Source organism: Papio anubis, chromosome 1 (assembly GCF_008728515.1).
Source record: "Papio anubis isolate 15944 chromosome 1, Panubis1.0, whole genome shotgun sequence".
Classification (NCBI taxonomy): Eukaryota; Metazoa; Chordata; class Mammalia; order Primates; family Cercopithecidae; genus Papio; species Papio anubis.
In genome coordinates, this window is record NC_044976.1 from 180451477 (window position 1) to 180474125 (window position 22649).

General features: G+C 44.3%; 1 protein-coding gene across 12 annotated transcripts in view; it reads right to left on the bottom strand.

Moving 5' to 3' along the window:
* CACNA1E (calcium voltage-gated channel subunit alpha1 E) overlaps positions 1 to 22649 on the bottom strand; it is a 498649-nt gene that overhangs the window by 303992 nt on the left and 172008 nt on the right. The gene's annotated exons all lie outside the window — the stretch shown is intronic.

The window sequence follows — 22649 nt, forward strand, 5'->3', positions numbered from 1 at the left end:
GAAGGACTGCCAGAAGAGAAAGAGGGAATCACCAGCTCCCAGCACTGTCATTCTGCATGCTGGGATTTCATTCTGTGATTACTGTTAGGACAAACACAAGTTAGCTACTGCAACTGCTCTTGCTGAGCAACCTGTGCTCTAGAAGATTCTGGAATCCAGGCAGAAAAGAGGAGCAATAGATCTGGCAAAGTGGACGGGAGGAAAGGGGCTGTTCTTATCTCCACACATACCCAGACAGGCTGTGTAGGGTGCAGGGCCTGGAACCCTCTCGTGGAGTTCAGGAGGGCAAATCACAGCTATCCCTGCAATGGCCCCCATCCTGCCAGGCTATCTGTGGCAATAACACAATGTTAAGTTGGCACTCAGGGCATCTCTGAGGAGGGCAGGGCAGAGGGCTTGGGGCAGTGTGTGCAATGAGATGTGAGCTGCTCACCAGTTGCTCTGCTCTGGGTGCTGACATGCAGGGCTGCAGGGCTGAGATGCTGGCTGTGTGTGAGCCCCGAGTCCTTCTCTTAATCCTCATTTGGCAGTGCCTTCTCCTCCCCCACCACCATGCATCCCTGAGTCACACTGGAGAGTCACACTCACTCGCCAGCAGCTGACCGCCATCCTTCCTTCCCACGCACTTTCAACACTCACACAGCATACAGACACCAGAGACCACTCCACGGGCCTCTGCTGCCCTGAGGCTCAGCCACTGGAACTAAAAACAGACCCGGCCTCAGGAGACCTCAGAGCCTGTCCACTGCCTCCACACCCCACTGCGCCTGCTTAAACCCTCCCACTCAGACAGGAGCCTCCCCACATGGAAAGTCCCTCAGCACCCATGGGCATTCCTCCTCCTTCAAACACTCTGGGCGCCAAGCCCCTGAGAGCCAAACATGCCAGCAGACACACACCACAGACGCCCACCCAGCTAGCATGCCCACCTTCTAAGGACTGGCCCTCCAACACACAGCCTGCCCTGGGCCACCCATGCCCACTGATCGAAGGGGGAGTGCTCCTCCCCTCCCATCATGGCTGTAACCCAGACCTCTGAACAAACAAACATGGAGCAATCAGGGACCACACCAGGACCGAGTGTCCCATAAGCCTTCTGAACAGCCTAGGTTGCCCTGGGCCTGGCACAGGCACCCAGAATCCCAGACTCATCCTGCAAATTAAAGATGGGAACCCGCGAGCAATGGTGGCCAAGGAATTCATACCCTTTCCTGAAAACATGCTTGGGTGATGGGGCCAGATAGGGAACTGACAACACGCATACAAGTCACTGATGAAAGACAACAGAAGTTCAGAGTGTTGGGAGTGGTGTTCCTAAAATGCAGGCCATGAAATACTGGTGCTATAGGAACTTGCAATCAAACCAATGAGAGAAAGCCTGGGTTGGGTAAAGTTAAGGTTTCTCCCCAGCAGGACTTTTTGGGGCCTTTAATACTTTTGCACACAGTGGGCACACACTCCATCCCACACACAAACACACACACACAGGGGGTTTGGGACAGCACACAACATTTCCCAAACTTGCTTCACCTTGTAAATCTTTTTTTCAGAGCATCTCTCTTGAACGGTGTTCCCAGGAACATGGCTGGGCAGCCTGACACAAAGTGGGGGTTTCTCTGCCAGTCCCCAAGAGCTGGGGGAGGAGGCTGATGGCTCTGACTGGAGTGAAACCAGGGCCTCTTCCATGTCATTCCCTGTCCTTGTTCCTAACAGAAGTGTTCACAATAGCGTGGGGCTCACCTGGTCACTCCCCACAGCTGGAAATGTCTCAAGCAATTTCAGACACCTGCTCAGCAGATCCAAGAAGCCCAGTGCCTGCCCTGAGAGGTAGGACTGGGCACGAGTACTTTCTCATTCAAGCTGCAGACCTCTTGCATTCTCATGGGTCTATGTGGCGTCTATGATTGTTTGGGGGGGTTGAATCTTCTTCCCCTGAAAGCCTGAAAGTGATAAGCACAGGCTTAAAAGCAGATGGGTTCTCAGTGCTGAACTTGCAGGCAAGACAGGTCCTGGCAGCCATGTGCCTCCAAGGCCTTCCCACTCACAATATCCGTTTGGACCATGGCAGCTCCTCCACTGCCCATGACTCCCCACTCACAATATCCACTTGGACCATGGCAGCTCCTCCACTGCCCCTGGCTCCCTGCTTCCACGTTCATACCTGCATTTTCCTAGCCAATTAACCCAAGTATATTGCTCCCCGTAAGCACCTTTAAGCTTAACTAGCCCAGAATGTCCAAGTGCAGATATGTGAGGTTTGTGGGGACACAGGTTAGCTCAGGAAGGTGTAGCCATCACCATTGCAAGATGCTCCAGGCAGGGGAATGGCTCTTGGCCCAGGTGCTGATTAGTAAAACTCCCAGTGACTGGCCAAGTATCTGGGTGGCTGAGAATTCATGAGGTATTGATGGCCGGTGCTACCCAAGGCCCTAAAGTCTAGAATCTAAAGGTGGGAGTTTGGTAATTCACAGGTTCTGAGAAGACCCTATTCCCACTTCCTCTCTAGCCAAATCCTCTGCCCACTAACTGATGTGAGGCCCATTCAGAGCAGCAACCTTCTGGCTTAAAAAAAAATTTTTTTTTTTGCTTTACATTTTAAAAACTGTTCAGATATATATGCCCTTGAAAGGGATGTCCCTTTCAGCCTTATAGGGCATCTAGACCCCAGAATGAATTCATGGCTGCAGTAACGAAGAACCTGCAGTGAGAATGTGGAGATTCTGTGTAACTGTGGGCTAGGTGAAAGAATGGATGGCGGCAGGGAAATCTCAGGGGAGGTGAGCAAAAGAGATCATCCAATTCTGCCTAGGCCCCAGCCACTCTCTCTTATAGCCCTGTTCTTCAACCTCTTTTCCACTTCCCTTTCTGAAGAAAGCACAAAGAAGAGGCATTTACATCTAGGTGATTCTGCCACCACCTGCAATGGCCTTTCTTCTCCTTTCTGGTCATACATCAAGACCAAGCTGAACTGCCACCTTGTCAGTGAAAGTTTCTCCCCCTGCCCCACAGGTCTTTGAATTGTGTGACTGTATTATTTCTTCTCCTATTTAAATCAGGAAACTGTATCTTGAAAGCAGGAGTTTTGCTCATCTCTCTACTGGCAGTGCTTAGCAGAGCCCATGGTACACAGTAGGAGCTTAGTCAATGTTCAATGCAGGTAGGAATGAACAAGAGGCATTCACTGAGGAGCCACTGTAAAGACAGGGCTTTGCTCACCCACTCTGGCCCAGGCCAGGGCTCCTGCTCACTCCCACTGTTGCAGGCTGCCTCTGAGGCGCCACTCCCATTTCTTCACGACAGCAAAACTTCACACCCCAAAGCAATGGCTCTGCTACATCCCCAAAGGGAAGAGCCAAAACAGCAAGTAACACCCACCCACCAGTCAAGCTAGTGCACCTCAACCTGGCAGACTGGACAAAGACATGACTTGGAAAGGTCAAAGGGAGCTCCGAGTCACCACGGCCTCAAAGACCAACACCCTTCACGGCAACCACAATCAGGGAAAAGATGGAAGTCTGTCCAGGTCTCCAACTCTTTCTGTTCTGGAATTCAGTGACACTCATTACAGTCTGTGACTGATACCGAGGATATTTTAGGGAAGACTATCCATCCCTGGTGTCCAGATTGCTTTTGTTTTGAAATCTTGAACAAATGGAGCTGATGGGGCAGTGAGGACTGGGAGTCCCAGGGCAGGACCTTGCCTGTCTCACTTACCACTGTGCTTGGCCCACAGTGGGGCCCTGGTAACTGTTATTTTTTTAATAAATTAATACTCAAGTGATAAATGAATCGTATAGGGAAACTAGAGCCAGAGGTATCCTTACGAAAGGTACCCACACTCTCCGCACTGCATACCCATTTGAACTTTTTATACTGTCCACTGTAGACACACATGATCTATTTTAAAAAGAAAATAAACCAGCATACATGGAAGATCCCTTTCATGTTAAACAAAAAAAAAAAAGAGAGAGAGAGAGAGAAGGCTGGGTGCGGTGGCTCACGCCTGTAATCCCAGCACTTTGGGAAGCCAAGGCGGGCAGATCATGAGGTCAGGAGATCGAGACCATCCTGGTTAACACAGTGAAACCCCATCTCTACTAAAAAAATACAAAAAATTAGCCAGGCATGGTGGTGGGCGCCTGTAGTCCCAGCTACTCAGGAGGCTGAGGCAGGACAATGGCATGAACCCGGGAGGTGGAGCTGGCAGTGAGGGGAGATTGCGCCACTGCACTCCAGGCTGGGTGACAGAGCAAGACTCTGTCTAAGAAAAAAAAAAGAGAGAGAAGGGAGAGAAGGAAAAAAAATTCTATCTTGCTGGAAGGGTGATGAGTCTTCTCTCAGTAGTAGGGTTATTTTCACTTTCTTCTTTACTCCTCTAACCATTTTCTGAGTGTTCAAATGAGCATGTGTTCATTTATAACTATAAAATCAATTAAAGCTACATGTATCCTGAAAAAAACAAATCAACACAAAAACCCATCCCAACCCAAGAGTGAGGAGGAATGCGATGGCCAGAGAAATCAGAGAAAGACTTCGGAGAGGATTAAATGCAAGCGAATAAAGAGACCTGGCCAAAATGAGGAAATGACCATGAAAGCGCTTTGAAACCTGCAAAAGACACCTCCTCTCCTACATTCCCTCCTGTACCAGCTCACTGCTTGCTAGGGGCCTCATTTCATAAAGTTTACTGGCAATCTCCTCAAACACCCCTTCACTCCTCGCTCCCTCTGAGCCCATTAATGAGGACCTGTGTCGCTCCAACTCTCTTTCTAGTCTAGCAGTTTCAAGACAATCATTAGGGAAATGATAAAAATAGGTTCGCTTATTGATTTATCTCCTTTACCCAATGCTCCTTCCTTCAAACGGTTGACTTGTTTCCTTAGCAACATGGCTAATTTGAGCAGCACAACGCAGCCTGCACACCTGCCATTTGTTCATTTCCTTCTTGAAGCACAGAAAGCTGGGGCAAGGGTGGTGATGCCAGTTCTGCTGTTACCAGAGCCCTGGGGGCCTGGCCTGGAGCTGAGCTCTTCCTCTGCCTAGCCCTGAAGAGCCTCCCCATCACCACCTCTCAGGTACAGATCTTCAGGTACACGCCTTGAAAGGACTTAGGCCTCAGGCAGTAAATATTGGGTGTCCCCAGGCAAACATGCATCTCTATCACCACCAGGGGGCTCATCCTGAAGACCTCTGTACTCAGCTGTCTCCTCCCAGAGCCTATGACATCCGAACACTAAGAAGGCCATGCTCTGAGGGGTAAGAGACCACCAGGGACAGGCAGGCAGATAGAATGCTGTGTGCTCTCCCAACTCCAGCTTAATGCGGAATATGCTTTTGTGGGGAGCAGTCATTGGGCACTCAGGCACTTCCTGGAAACTCCTGGGGGGTATAGAAGAGTCCACAGTCTGAGGGGAGGCATCCCTCAGCCTCCTTTACCCATTTCCACCCCTCGCCCCAGGCCCACAATAATCTCCCTACAGGAAGACCTGTTTCCTTTTCTCCCTCCAGTCTCATGTTTTTGGATGTCTAAATCCAAGAGATGTAACAGCCTCAGAGGATGGCATGGACACCTTTGTGTATGTCTTTCCACCTCTTCCTCATGTGCACATAAATTTCATCCTAATAAGTGGTCTTTGACTCAAAGACAGTAACTGAGAAAGAGCCTTGACTAGTCTGTGATTCCCTAAAAGCATCACACCAAATAGACATTTTACATATGAACAGGAATGAAATACAGCTATCCAAGGCTTCTGTGTAACTTCAGAATCTTCTTCAAGACCTGGAATGCAATGGAGAAAATGTAGCTTGGTAATGGGAAACAGAGCCAGGCCTCCAACTATAAAAGCTGCCCCAACACAGTACTCAAGAGGCAATGGAGGGTTATGACCATCCATTCCCACAGAACCAAACAAGAAATACAAAAGGACCGAAGCCTAAAATGATACCGGAATCTGAACTCCCTCTGAAAACTGTAAAGTGTTGCACAAATACAGTTACTTTCAGTATCCTACTAACTCAATCTTTCAGCATCTACTGTAGCTCGATACTTTGGGGAAAGCATCTGTTGGTGGTCACAGCCTCCAGCCCTCAGGAGTGGGCTGGCTGGCTGTAGCCATGGGCTAACACGGAGAAGACCAACCCCAATAAAGGATTTAAAAGAAAATTATGGTAATGGGCCTCCGGGAAAAGAGCAAAGACACTTGGCCCAGAACCTCCTGAGAATATGGAAAGTGCATCCAAACACCAGTCCCCAGAGGAGGATTTATGAAGCTGATGACTCTGATGCAATCTCTCCCAGTGATTAGAAGGATATTAATCACACCCAAGGCCAGGGCTAAGAACAGGAGGGGTTGAACCATCACAGAAGTCTGGCTCCAGTTCCCATAGACCCTGATGGAAATGCAGTGAGATCATGCTGGTGAGATCATATGACCCTCGTCTGAGCCGAATGAGAAAGATACATCTGTCCTGGAGGGACGAGTAATGCCGAAGACACAAGACCTTGTGCCTAAAACCCAGACATAGCAATAGTTATGACCATCACTTCAACAGTATGTCTGCATCCCTCATGGTCTTCCTCACCTTCCTAGAAGCAGACATTCTTACAGAAATCTCTGCTTCCTAACCTGTCTACACAAAAAGAAAAGTCAAACCGGCCCTGTTCAAACAGGCCTGGTCTGGCCAGGTGCAGTGGCTCACGTCTGCAATCCCAGCACTTTGGGAGGCCAAGGCGAGTGAATCACTTGAGGTTAAGAGTTCAAGACCAGCCTGGCCAACATGGTGAAACCCTGTCTCTACAATTAATACAAAAATTATCCGGGCATGATGGTGTGCACCTGTAATCCCGGCTACTTGGGAAGCTGAGGCAGGATAATGGCTTGAACCCAGGAGATGGAGGTTGTGGTGAGCTGGCATCATACCACTGCACTCCAGCCTGGGGGACGAAGCAAGACTCTGTCTCAAAAAACAAACAAAAACAAACAAACAAAAACAGCCCTGGCCAGGCCAGCTCCCTTCCTGGAGGGATGTTTCACATTTTCTCCAGATAATAGCATAAAGTAGAAGTGAGTATGAGGTAAAAAGATGGAGAGCGATTAAGAAAATGTGGCACATATACACCATGGAATACTATGCAGCCATAAAAAAGGATGAGTTTGTGTCCTTTGTAGGGACATGGATGCAGCTGGAAACCATCATTCTCAGCAAACTATCGCAAGAACAGAAAACCAAACACCGCATGTTCTCACTCATAGGTGGGAACTGAACAATGAGATCACTTGGACTCGGGAAGGGGAACATCACACACCGGGGCCTATGATGGGGAGCGGGGAGGGGGGAAGGATTGCATTGGGAGTTGTACCTGATGTAAATGACGAGTTGATGGGTGCTGATGAGTTGATGGGTGCAGCACACCAACATGGCACAAGTATACATATGTAACAAACCTGCACGTTATGCACATGTACCCTAGAACTTAAAGTATAATTAAAAAAAAAAAAAGATGGAGAGCCAAGAGGGCTTTCTAATGCCTCTCAGCAAGCTGCCCCACCCTGCTCAGGTGAGAGGGCCCAGGTTAAGAGATAAGCTATGGTGCAAGGAGTCTTAGCCCAGGGCTCCTTCTGGACTTCTTTGCACTCACTCTTATGGCTGCCCTGGCAGGACATGGCAGCCCAAAATAGACCAGCCCAGAAAAGGCAATAAACAGACAGAACTATTCCTGGAGATTCTGAGGAACTATAGATGAACTTTTCAATTCTCTGAAAATAAATGTTAACCTTCCACATTTATCAATATATGGACCACCTTCCTATTTGGGTAGTCCATACTTTTAAGTTTCCTGTGTCTGTTCTGGGCTGATCAACAGAAGGTGAACCACACTTCACCTCCAAAGGGCAAGAGGGCTAAACCCCTGTGTTTCTCCGTGTGATAGTTAGCAGTACACAACTCTGGCTGCAAACCTGGAAGTCCACCCTGCATATCCCTCCCCTCCCCTCTCTAACCATGGCAGGAAACATGCACTGTCAACAAGCAGAAAAACATGGAAGAAGGCTCTGCCTACTCCATACTGTCCCATGTCATCATCTCATTGCTTTCCTTAGTGTAATTTTTCTCACCACCCAACCTCATCTTAAAAAAAAAAAAAAAAAAAAAAAAAAAAGACTAAAAAACCAAACCCCTTTTCTTTTTTTAAAACAAAACAAAACAAAAATGCATCATGTGACTTCCAGCCTTAACATCAGTTTTTTAACTTTGGTTTCCATGGTGGTGGGATGCAACCTGCCATCGCCATGACAACAGCTGCCTCTGTTCAAATTCACCATCTGACAGGCAGTCCTGAACAGACACACACCTCTCTCCTTCTTAATCCCTCTCTCTCTCTCTTCCCCCTTCCTGCTGTCAAGAAGATGGAAATGCCATCACACCTACTCCTAAAGACTTAAAACCTAATGAATGAAAGACAAATAAAGCAATATTGAGAACATAACAAAGAGGCAGAGAACTCCCCAAAAGGCCTTTTGTTTGCCAATACAATCCTGCTGCTCTCTCATGGAGGTCAATGGACTCAGTTACTCAAAACAAAAGATCCTAAGCATTACCCATGTAATGCTGGCTGTGAAGCCAAGTCCAAATTCTCATTACTTTAGACCAAATGGCTCCCATCTGACTCCCAGGACCCTGCCCTCTGGATAAAATGACTGAAAGGAAGCACACATGATTGCTACTTTGGTGAACCAACATTCAGGTCAGTTCCAGACTCATCTGGGCCCTGATTCCCAAAGGATGGGGAGTGCTGGTTCTGAGAAAATAAAACAGTACTGGCTCCCTCCCTCCTCCCACTGCCATGCCCCTTGCAGTTACAGACAGCTGGATAAGTCTTAACAAATTCATTTGTTTTGTGTGTGACTGGATCCTGGACTCAAAATGCTGTCATTCAACACACAGTTTTAGTGAACAGCAGACAAATGATTGAATGCTACAGAAAAGGGAAAAAAGAAAAGGGGAGCATTAAAAGCCTCTGGAAGAAAACAAAACAGCAGTGGGAAAATTACCTGTTTCAGAAACGAGAATTTGTGTTTTGATGACACTCTGATGAATTGGAGCCCATCAAGAGTTCTGGCAGCAACGTGCATTTCAGGGAAGATGACTATGAGGTGCAATCAGTAACCCCACCCAAGACTACACCCCACTTCATATCAACACCAGCATCATGGAACTGAGACAGCATAAGAAAAATGAAAAGCCTTTTGTGAAAGAGTCCATAGATCACCTGTAGGAGAATGTTTGTTTTCCTCTGAAAACTCTGCAACTGAGCCCTGGCATTCAAAGACACCTACCGAGCCTGCAAACCACGTGAGATAATGTTGAAGGAACTAGGGATACTCAGCTTGGAAAGGGAAGACTTGAGAAATACATCACAGCTGCTTTCAAATATCTGAAGGGCTAGCTTGAAGGGGCTCAGATGTTTTTTAAGTTATTCTGGAGGCAAAGACTAAGATCCAACATGCAGAGTACCCATCCGAAGACAGATCTGGAGCAATGAAGAGAAGAACTTCCACTGTTCCACAAGTGAATGGACTACTTCTTAAGTAGAAAACTAAGTATTGTGCTAATAGATGTTTAACACTGGGGGGAAAGCCCCCATGTGTAACATCTGCAAATTTCTGGAGTATAAATACTCTCTCCATGGCCAATTTCAAGCTACCATCTTGACATCACTGAACACGGAGTCTGGAAGAGACACGCAGAGAGGACACTCAAGAGCTGGGACAAGCCAGTTTCAGCACAGCACTTGTTGTGAGTTCCACATCCCCAGGGGAGTGTCAAGGACGTTATGGAGGTGACTCCTGTATTTGATGCTAGTCATGCTGGATCAACCCTCATATGCATAAGGGTGAATCAATCAGGTAGGAAGCAAGGTCAACAACTTTTAGTCACTTGCTCAAGTGCCTCGTTGGTGAGCCTTACTCCGTCCTTCAGCCTCAAATGGCCTCCTCAACTAGATCTGCGTTCACGATGTCTGGTCCATCCCCCTCATTACAGAAGGCTGTTACCTGTGCAGCTGGAGGTGTGTAGGAAGCAGCCACAGGTGAATGGCTTTGTCAATGCAGTGAAACATAAGAATTAATCACCCCATTCTCTCAGGCTAAATTTCAAGATACCCAGGGGGCTCCTGCTATTTCACCATAGCCTGCAAGAAAACTGAGAGGGAGCAGCCAAGACATGATCAAAGTACACTCAAAAGAAACAGAAGGAAGTCAGGTAATTGGTTCCTCTCAGTCTAGAAGATCAGTGGATCTCAGCCATGGCTGGACAGTAGAATCACCTGGAAAGCTTTTCAAAATTAAGAATACAGGTATCCTATCTCCAGAAATTTGGATTTAATTTGTCTTGGTTGCAGTCCAGGTATCAGCATTTCTAGAAGTTCCCAGGCTGATTCTAATGTGCAGCCAGGCTTTGAATGCTGGAGACCAAGAAAGTTAATGGTGTCCTCCAATCAGCTGAGAGAACAATGATGGAAACTAGAATCCCAGAGGCACTATAGTGGGAACTGAAAGGCACCTTAGAGTCTTAGTAACTATTCCAACACACTCATTTTACAGATGTAGATACTGAGACCAGGAAAGGAGTGAGATTTTTCTAGAACCAGGGCTAGAAACCTCTCTGGACTCTCAGCCTTATGCCCTGAAAATCTTGGAAAACTATTATACACAGAATAATCAGAATAATCAAACAAAATTCCCTGGTCTCTTAGCTCCAACTGAGAATTCTAAAAGAAAGGGATCTAAGGATCTTTTTATTTGAGCTGCTTCCTCCTTCCCAGGAGTACTCAATTGTTCTCAAAGAGCTACCTCTTAAGGCAGAGACTGGATAGCCTGCCTTTTTTAGGGCTACTGAAGAGCCCACCAACCATTCTGAGATGAGTGCTTGCCTAAGCATCCATCTATTCTCCCATCCGCTGAGGTCTGCTCTTGGTTTTACACTAGGTAGAAGTCCACTGCCTACTGAGTTTTATATTATCATTTCACAAAGTTCTCCAGCAACATATTTGGGAAAGAAGAACATTAACCATTTTTCTGAGTCGCTGTATCTGATTCTCACTGGATCTCTGCTGGTTGGCTTCACCTCTATGAATATCTTTCTCTTGTCCATTCCTATTTTTTCTTACGTAAGTCCTTTCTTATTAGTCATGATCCTTATATCCAGCCTCCTATGCCCCAAACACCAAAAACATATACTTGCTAAGGATGAGGAAGCCCCAGAAGAGAAAGAAGGGGCTAGAGGGAAGATTATCGAGCACAGAAAGGGTACAGAGGAAAGAAGAGAAAATATGACAAAAGGATGCTGTCACTTGGTCAGGGGCCCTGGGTTCTAGTCTCTGCTCTGCCACTTATTGAGAGACTTGTGGCAAGTCATTTAACCTCTGTGGCCTTCAGTTTTCTTACAGATAAGTGTGAGTTTGATTCAAGTTTCACTTTATTCTCTATAAATCTAATATTCTAGTATTCTGTGATGCTAATGAGGAACATGATGGGAAGGGAAATGGAGGAGAAAGAGCGAGCATACATGATTACAACTGACAGAAGCCATTTTTGGTGAAATTACTAATGAGGAGATCCCACAATAACATTCAAAATGGAAATCCTGGCACAGCCAGGGACATCTTGAAAGGGTCTAGAATCCATGGAAATACTTCTAAATTGTCAAGCATAGGAACTCCATGACCAGTTGGATTGGCTAGCAGCTTCTCCAATAGAGTTAATGAAAAGCTAGAATCCTCACAATGGTGGCCTGGGGGTGAACCATTGTGGAAAAGGGCAGCTTTTCCACAAACCTACTATGAGCCTTTTCTATATTCTGTATCAGGATATAAGAGTCTTTCTGCAGTTTCTCTATACCCCAACCCTCATTTCCTTAAAAAGCTGCATTCAGTATGTAAAATTGCAAGAGAAGGTCATGAAAGCTGCCACCTCCACACTATGACTCATGCTGTGGGTACCCCAGAACAGAAAGGACTGAGGGTAGACTTCTTTGAGAACTGGAAAAAAGAAAATGGACTTACCATGCTAATATTGAAAGGGCAACTGGCATTTCCAAACCAAACGCGCTCTGCAGAGTGATAAAGGAACTGTGGCAGTGGAGTTTTGTGGGGGAAAAGACAAAATAGCAAAGATCTCAGGTTCTGACTCAAGCTCGCATTCCAGTGACTCAGGGCAGGTTGTCTCAGGTCCATTTCATGATGACCACAATGATGGGAAAGAGATCGTTGCTCTTCTCCCATCTACTGATCCTTCACTCCTTTATGAGTTAGCCTCATATCCAATGATGCTGCAGATACATGCAAGTAGTTCACAGTGTCATCCTAAAAAGATACTCTGTTAGGGAAGAGCAGCTGCTGGTCTTCTGGTCTAACCCAAGGCAGAATGAAACAATTGAAAGAGAGCAGCCAGTGGCACCAGTCAGACCACATCTATGTGTGACCTTAGGCTAATCATCTATAAAATGAGAACAATATCCATTTCACACGGGGTTGGATGAAATGATATACTCCTCTAGAGCACACTGTAGAGTGCCTGTCATACAATAGGCATTCATTAAAGGTTAGTTTCCTCCATCCATTCTCAGGGATGCATATAGAGGAACAGAAAGCTCTCCAGGCCTGGAAGGGGGTGGTCCCTATAGAATGGTGGCAAAATTATATGATTAAAAAGACACGAAGGTAAGAGAAAAAGAGAAATAGTAAGGCATATGATTATGCAGGGTGTTCTGCACCCAGCCTTTTTCACAGTGGAAGTATAGAAAGCTATTAGAAGTTCTAATTTCCTAGAATCTATTCCTTTGCTTTGCTCTCCTGAGCCTGTCTACTGATGTTTGTGACAGAAATGAGCTCAGTCTTTCTGAGCCTGTACAGTCTTTCTGAGTGGGCATTTGTTACTCTTTAATCATCGCCAGGGAAAGAGGTTACCCAGAGATGTAACATCCTTATCCACAGAACTTCAGGTGGGGGGAGGTGGTGGGGCAGATGGTGATCTCAAAAATAAATAAATACCTCTCTATGAGAAAGGAGGGTGCTCTTGCCAAAATGCCCAGATCCTCGGATTGACATAGGCCCATATTCCCCAGACCTGCTCCCTCCTCATGTTACCACATCCACCTACTCACCCCACCTCCAGACAAGCCCACACCCTTCAACTGCTCCTCATATCAACAGACTAGAAGAACACATGCATCCTTGTGCATCCATATGGCTCAGTTATTTCACAAATACAAATTTCCATGCAAAAACAATCCAAAGTTAGCAGAAAGGAGAGGCAGTTCCTTTAACTTTTTAGGCCCACTCCTTAATTTCTTTTGAGTGTTCTGTCTGGTTTCCAGAAGCCAAGTGGTGCATCCTAATTCTCCATTCGTGTCCATACCAGTAAACATTTCCCACAGGTAAAATGCCCCTAATAACCATAGCAGAGGACCTTCACCAAGCTCATTAGGCAAATTTCCAAGAGTCCCAAGCAATGGAGGTTTCCCCTTCCCCCCACAGCACCCTAACCTTTTCAGAAGCTTCCTCCACAGTTCACGAATTCCAATCTTTTCTCTCTTATCCGATAGAACAAACATAGAGGCCCTAAATACCCAAGAAACCTAAGCAGACAGGAAGTATTTAGCCAGGAAGCTGGCAACTGCCAGGAGGAAAATCTGCCCAGATACCAAGGATCTAAAGGGGATCCTTCTACATACTATCCATCAAGCCATCTGAAATTTTTTGCTATCATTTTTGTTCAAACAAAGACAAAACCAAGTGAGTTTGTTTAAGGTTATAGATCATTTTAAATATCCTATCTGTTTTTATCAAAAGCTTGCTGGGAAAATTCTGCATCACTATTGCTCCTGAAGATATTTTTTCTGGTTGTAAATCCAAATGTGTCCTTAGGTACAATATTGGTATAAAATCAGCATTAGAAACATATAAAGGAAACAGGTTTTGATGTAGATATTTTACATTTTATTTTTAAAAATGTAAACCCAATAACTTTGATAAGGAAGAAAAAAAGGCTTGTGGAAAGACTATTTAGCTTCAGTGATTAAGAGCACCAGCTCTGATCCAGGCCTCCAGCTCTTACTGGGCGATCCCAGGGAAATGAATTAACCTCTCCACATCTTAATCCTTCTAACTATGAAAGACAGAAAACAATAATGCCTATCTCTGTAGGATCGTCGTGAAGAATCAATGCAATAATTCGTGGGCAGCACTTAGCACAGTAATCTGGCACATAGTAAATGTTCAATAAGTGTTATATATTTATAAACTCTATCAACATTAACACTAGTACTAATACCTAATATGTTTGCAAAGGGTTAACATTAGCCAATGCTAACCTCGCAACAGTCTTATAAGGTAGGCAAAGCAGGGAAAGTGACCTCCACCTCACATCTGAAGACACTGAGGCTCAGGGAGGTAATGAGACCAATGCAAGGTCACGTAAACATTATCTGGCAGCACTCAGGTTAGAAATTTGTAAGAGCCAGGAGGAAGTAGGACAGCATTGTTGGAAAGAGAAAACAGAGCTGCAGAAGTTTAATGTTTATGTATCTGAAATTAACCATATACTAATAACCAAGATTTATTCACAGCTTACTATTTGCCAAACATGGTTCTAAGCACTTTGCATGTATTATCTCATCTGACCTTCACAAAAATCCTATGATACACCCCAGAAGCAAATTACTATCTCTGTTTTACATTTGAAAAGTCCAAGGCACCGCAAGGGTAAGCAGGTTGCCTGAGGCACACAGCTATGAAGTGGCAGAGGTGATACTGAGATTTGAATCCAGAGGTCATGTTTTTAATAACGACACCCTAATACCCTAATGCTTCCATGCAGAGACTGGTAAATCCTGAACTCTAAAGGGAAGCTTTCATCAACTGGCATTGGACTAGATGACATCTAATATCCTTTCAACTCCTGAGATCTAGGACACAACACTTTTATTGTCTAAGAAAGAAATAAAATATTGTCTGAGTCTCTGAAAATGATACCTAAGGTGGACTTTGGAGAAACCAAGATGCTACATCCTGTTTAAAATAGACATGAAGCAGTCATGAAAGTGTGTACTCATTTCAGTAAAGCATGTGACAAGAATATCGCACACAATATTTTTACAGACAAAATACAGAAATGTCAGTAGGCTAAAGCACAGGTCAGAATACTTGAGAAAAGCTGAACAGTCTGCGCACACTGACTGATACACTGATGATAAGCAGAAAGGGGGTCCCTGATTCTAAATATATTTTTATCAATTACTCGAATGAAAACATTAAGTATTTGCTTATAAATCTGCAGATGACGTAGCACTCAGGGTGGGGAGCTCACCCATGAAACACCAGAGTCCATAGACAGTGCGGTGTAGAAATCACTTCAACTTTGGATTCGGACCACTTGGTTCAAGCTCACTGGTGGTGACCTTGGGCAAGCGATTTAATCTTCTTTAGCCTCAGCTTCCCCATATTTAAAATGTGGATAATACACTTGTTTGAAGTAGATCCTGAAATTTGGTAGATGCTCAATGAATCTTAGTTCCTTGTTCTCAGTTGAAAAGGATCTCTACAGGATAAACCGTTGGAGCAAAAGCAAGGAGATAAAATGTACTTGATATAAACACAGAGTTCTGAATCTAGATTCAAAAATTAAACTGAATGAGAACAGAGTAAGATAAAACTAACTCCGTCATCAATTCATATTAAAACGTCCAGAGATTTTAGCTGACTACCTCAAGTCAGAAACAGAATGCCACTTCTTTAAAAAAAAAAAAAAAAAAAAAAAAAAAAACTTTAAAAAGTATTTTAATTCAAACTAATGTGTTAAATGCTGATGTTAATAAGCACTGCCTTATTATATGGTAATTAATGTCCCCCACCCTTGCAGAGATTTTAAACAAATACTAAAATTATGTGGTATATGTTACAACAAAGTAATAAGTAAGGCGCCCTATGAGAGCCCAAAGGAGGAAGCTGGTCTTATTCGGCCAAGAGAAATCAAGGAAAGCTTCACAGAGGAAGTGACCTCTGAGTATAATCTTAAAGCCAGACTCATTCCAGGTGGAAGAGCAGCAAGTGCAAAGGCATGGAGGCCTGGAAGAGCCACTGAAGCAGCTGGAGAGACAGTGATTACGGTGGTCAAGGAAAGCTGGGGCAATGTGCAGGGTGGCTCCTGAGAAGCACTGCACACCAAGCCAAGGAGACCCTGCCCAGTTACAAAGCTAACGAATGACAGAACCAAAGGGAAGCTTAAGCTTTCTGACTCATCATGCATCCCCTCTGCCTGTGCCATCCTGTACAGTAGCCACTAGCCATATGTGGCTATTTAAATTTAACTTAACTAAAATTAAGTCAGTAAAATTTAAAATTTAGTTCTCAGTCACGTTAGCCACATATCAAGTCCTTAAGGGCCACATGTGCCAAGAGCCATGTCTATCATCACCAAAAGTCCACCAACAGTGCTGTTCAATGTCACAGGATCATCAAGTGAAAGGAAGTAGATTGAGTCTATACTCCTTTACAAAACAAAAAACAGGAGGGGAAAGAACAGATGGAAGCTATAAGGAGGAATATTTCCACTTCCTATATCTTAAGTTTTTTAATAACAGAAGAGCACCCTGTCACTGGAAGTATTCCAGCTTGACAGTCATCTTTCACAGTGATGTAGAAAGAGTTTCTGTATTGAATTCATGCCCTTTGGTTAGAATGTTTGTGTTCTTTCACAGTAGCCTGGCTGACAGCCCAGTGCAACCATATCTTTCTAGCTCCTTTATATAAAGTTCCTGTCATACTTGCTTATAAAACCTTTGATATTTGGTTGAGAATCACTACTCCTGATAGCCCAGCATCCTAACATCCCAAATTGTGGGAATTTTTTAATAGGATAGATGTTTTTAAATTGTGATTCATAGACCTCTAAAATTGAATGCAAAATTGTATGTGTATTTTTCAGGAGAGACAGGTCTATAGCATCAACCAGATGTCAGTAGGATTAGTGATCCCAATATAGAAAGCAAATGAATAAACACCATACTAGAGACGATGGGACTTAATGGTCCCAACACTCCAAAAAGAGTCATCTAGATGCCATCTAGACACTTACTCAGGTCACTACTCAGATACTTATTCAGGTCATACTCTAAAGTTCCACAGAGTTTCACACTGACCCTTAAGAACCTAAAGACCATCACCCTACAACTGAATCATTTTAGAGCTCAACATCTCCTGACCTTCAAGGATGAGGGAAGTGGGAGTAAAAAAGAGCAGGAAAATAAGCCCAAGGCACAAAAGTTGGATAACTCAGAGTCAAGTTGGGGAAGGTATCATCTGACAACCTCTTGCTGACATGCTTATGAAAGGTCTCTTGGAAATCTTGGTGGTTTATTTTCAATGTTAGCCTACAGAAACAAACAAACCCAGTTAGATGTAATACCAGCTTACCAGCTGGGGAACTTCCCCAGTAAATCTAAGGCCTGCTGAGCTATTAGTCCATTTTTGAAATAATGACTTTGTTCTTACTATCACCTGATACATGACAATTGCACCATGATTCACCTCCAGGTCCTATAATATTTCTAGAACTAAAAGGGCTGATTTCTAGAACAACATACCAATTCCTCTGTCATCTGGTATAGCTGGAGAAGAACACTTTGGTTAATTTAACAAAAAAAAAGTGATAATGAGCTACTTATATAATCAATATGAATTATAAATCACACAAAGCTCAAAATACAATGAAGTACACATACCATTGGAACTGTGTTGGATATAATGCAATGAATGCTTCATTGGCAATATTCAGAAAGCACTCCAACATTCTGTGATACCTAGGGGGTCACCATTACAATCTCAATTGTCACTATACTATACACCAATTAATAAAGGGTTCCATGTAACAAATGCCATATAACAAATACCCTAGTTTTTTGTTTGCTTGTTTGTTTGTTTTTACAGTGAGAAAGCCCACATTAAGCTATACAGAAACTGAAAGAATCCTGAGGAAAATTATGAAGTAGCTAAATCTTGTATTTTACAGCCTCCCAATTCCCATGTGATGACCCTTCACTCCCCTCCCAGCCATCCACTGCCCTCACACCACCTTCTGGTAACCTCCTGTCCCCTCGCTAGGGCCACACCTGGTCTTACAGGTCCTGATCAGGGCAACCCAAGGCACTTTGTTGATGCTTGTTAACTCAATAGTAGCCAATCTGGGTATAAATCATCCAACAAAAGTTTACAGAATGCTCACCATGTGCCAGCATGTGCTAGGTGCTGGAATTAAATGGGGGCATGTCCCTTCTCAGAAGAGTCTGCTCTCAGTGATAAGTCCTGAAAGAACAAGATAAACTAACTCAAAGATGATAATGGCATATATTTTGCCTAATATGTCCCTGTTCTCAAGGTCATCAGCATTTTGTTAGAGAAATCTTAAAGCCTCCTCACTACCCAAACCCAAAGCATAAGCTTTTGTTAGCAGCAGGGCTTTAGCTGGTAAATGAGAGAAATTTGGGATGAGGAAATGCATCAGCAATTTGTAATACTGGCCTCCTAGAAAGGCATTGCCAGGCAGATAACAAAATCACGTATAGCAATGGTTCTCAAAGCATGATGTCCAAGACCAGCAGCCTCAATATCACCTGGGAACTTGCAACAAACAAAAATTCTCCAGCCCTATTTCAGACCTACTGAACCAGAAACTCTGGAAGTAGGGGGTAGTAATCTGTATTTTAACAAGTCCTTCAGGTGATTCTGAGACACAGGTTGACAGCCAGCAGTATAGATGAAACAGGCAGACTGCCTATGTCTGACTTCAACACAAAGGAACTAAATTAGGAATTAGCCTTGATGTTGATGGAAATCACCTGCCGAAAGGAATGGTCGCTGACAGAAAAGCAGCAAAACAGTTCCCAGGAGAACACAGCTGGAGATTGCCAAGACGTTAGTGAGTGACTGTTGAAAATCCATTTCATGCTTTTTGGCTCTGACCAGTCCCATGAGACAATGGTGTGGAAATTGAGAAAGAGGCACAGAAAGTTTGAAAAACTTCCAACCTACAGCTAAGCTGAAGGCCGAGAAAGATTTGAGAGAATTAGTTTTCCTCCTACTGCTGGTTTCCAGAGCCTCTGCTCTGGATCCAGAAGGCCACGCACGATGTCCTGCATCTCAGCAATGATGCCACAGACTGAGCATCATCAAGGCTCCATCCATGATCTACACCAGAGCATTTCTTCCTTTCCCTTCTAGCCTGCTACTCACCGTCCAGCTACATCCTTTTTATCCCTCCCCCAAAGGGAAGAAAGATGACACCCCCCTTTAATGACACAAGTCTTTGGAAAGCTCAGGCATATATCTGAAAGAAGCTTTCTAAATTCTCCCGAGATGAAGAGAACCGATGCAGCCCAAATGCAGCAAAAATGCAGCAAAAGACCTAATGCAGCACACACAAAAAAATATAGCCTCAAGATTATGCAGAGTTGCAACAGTGATTCGAATCAACCACCCACAGGCAAAAAAACCACACTTGGCACAGGTGCCAGGCAGGGCCTCTCTCTGAAGCCTCACATGGCTGGAGCGTGGCTGGAGCCTGGCTGGGCATATCATTCCCAAGCCCTACCCACCTGCTTCTGGGATTAACTACTGCTTTACAAATGGGTCTATTTGAGGCTCCTTTTTTTTTTTTTTTTTAATAAGTAAGAGGATTAAGGGTGGAACTATTTAGTCCTACAAATTGGGAGCTCAAAATACAATAAAGGAAGCTCCTAAGAAGTACCCACTGCTCTGGGAGGCAACAGGGAGGATGTCTTGGATAACTGACACATTTTAAAGTCATTCACTGCTGTTCCCCTTAATCTGGCCCATCTTCACCTTATAAAAACACATCTTCTGGCTGCTCCCTGCTTTCCAGAGATGAGGACACTGGGGCTCATCAAGGTTTATAAGGAAACATATTTGGGGTACTCAGTGAGCAAAGATACAGCATAAACATCTCCCTGCAATAAGCTTAACACTAAGAAACCACGAGGTTGGGGGAGTCTAAAAACTTTGTGCTGTACCTTCTGTCCTTAATTAAGATTGATGCTGGAAACATGACTGATGGGTGAACCCACACATGCGTCCTCTCTGTGCATGTTTAGAAGGCTTGGGAAAACTAACATGTTTCTATCCCTCTTTGGAAGGGACTGCTTTAGAAGCCACGTCGTGGTGGTGGTAGTGGTGGCGGAATATTAGACACTAATTTCCATGTCTGGTCCCCATAACTACCCCTGCTCCCTGTAATTCCTACAAAAATTCACACTGGAATTTGAAAAGAAATGGTTACAGAGGACTGTTCCTTGGCTGAGTCGTTCAGCATTTATCAGCGTGAAAACCCAAGATGATGAGAGGATTCAGAGTGACACGTACCTTCCACTTACCCATGGCCTCTGAGTAGAAAAGGCTAGTAGTTGCATATTTTGGGGGCACTCAAATGTAACAGGGCTGGGTAGGAGGCAGTCATCATACAAATGACAAGAAAAAGCAGGTTACAAGATCTCTCCCCAGCTTCCTTTTTGTTGTGTGACAGTCCCACTGCAGAAAACAAAGGTCTTAGAGAAAAAGTAGATTTCTGAAGTTGGCCCTCTGTGAGAGACCTTAATAATCCTATCCAAGAGGAAGACAAATAACCTTCCTTTTCTGAAAATCCTAGGAAAAACCCACACATATAATGAATTATTCACAAAGGCTGAACCTAAAAATGAGAGAGGCAGAAATATAGAAAGATGAAAAGATGGGCAGAAAGAGAAAGTAAAGACCTGGTCTCTCTCTCTCTCTTTCCTTGAATAAAAGGATATTAATTAGAGTTGCATTCAGGTTTCCTCTTTTATGTCTTTGTGGTCAGTGATAAGCAAAATAAGATCAGCAGAGTCACCACTGATGGACTGGATTGCACATCTGGGCTTTGATGTCTGGTGAGCTGTAGCTTTCCAGGCAGCCCTGTGCATGACGTAAGGGAGGCGGTTGACCTGCTCATCAAACATATGGAGTCAAAGGTTTGCAGGAGTTCTGAGAGCTTAGCAAAGCTTCACTCAATTTTATTTTCACGAAGAATATGAAGATTGAAAGAAACCAGATGTTCCTGTAAAGAAGGGGGAAAGCAGCAGAGTTTGAGGGGGAAAAACACCTACATTTTGTACAGCAATGCTATAAAGAGATAAGTAATTTTGGATGGAGCTAATAATTTCAGAGTCTCGATGTTTCAGAAGAAGAAAAAGCAGGCCTGTTCTCGTTACTGTCCTCTTCCTTCTTTAATTCATAGCATGCATTGCGCCTATTGCAGAAACAGCAAGTGGAGGGAAGTGGAGAAATAATGACATGCAAACCAACAGACAAAACTATCACATGGAGGATATTTTTGTCCCTATCCTAAGTCATTTCATTTCTGTCAAACTCCTTCACTCCAACTCATTTTCCAGGCTGCATCCCAATTACAAATGGTCCCCACAACAAGTCATGGCCTGGTTTCCAGATGAAACATTACCCACACTTCATATCAAAAGCAAAGCCAACAGGCAATTCAGAGATTGTCCTGGGATGCTCAGAAAATGAAGACCTTTCTCCTACAGCTCCAGTAGCAGCTGCAGTCACTATCTGTTTCAACATCTGCATCTGTGCACAGGTACACAGAAGATATGAAGTCTTTCTGCATTATCTGATCATAGGATATAATTACAGATTTCATCCTTGTTAGCTGCCATCGTCTTCCCTAATCAAGGCATCTTGCCTCATGATTCACTAGAATTACATCAAACTTGAAATTCTTACCAGGACCTCAGTCTACTATCCTGCAATGTGCTGTATATTTATAGACAACAAAAGCAGAAGAAAAGAAGATACCAAAATGGGAAATTTAAGAACTAAAACTCAAGACCATCCTGGTCAACACAGTGAAACCCCGTCTCTACTAAAAATACAAAAAAAATAGCTGGGCGTGGTGGCGGGCGCCTGTAGTCCCAGCTACTCAGGAGGCTGAGGCAGGAGAATGTCGAAAGTAAACCCAGGAGGCGGAGCTTGCAGTGAGCCGACGGCACCACTGCACTCCAGCCTGGGCAACAGTGAGAAACTCCGTCTCAAAAAAAAAAAAAAAAAAAAAAAGAACTAAAACTTTTGGTAATCCTCACCAAAATCCTCCAAAATAAATGGACATTTTATAATGGGAGACTCATAAAAATAAAGCATACAACCTCTGATCTATAGCCAGAGTGCTTTGGGGATACAATGAAATTCTCTACAATAAGAAATCATGGATGAATGTCCACAGGTTCATTGTGATGAGCTTCAATATCTCAGGGCTGCAAACATATTTGACCTTCCCACTGTAAGCCATATTCATTTCCACACAAAACATGTGCTCCCCTGCTGAGACAACCAAGGTGATGGAGGTGTGGGGGGCATATCCTATTGCCCAACTCTGGCATACAGTCTCCAAGCCAGACACATTACGTCTTCCCTTCATACCCGTGACCTGGAAAAGTTCAAACAAGTGAGGGGCATCCTGCAAACCACATGAGAGGTGCTGTATGCCCACAGGGTAACTGGCCCTGGGCATGAAAGAGTGAGAGCTGGTAAGCGTGAAGCACAGTGA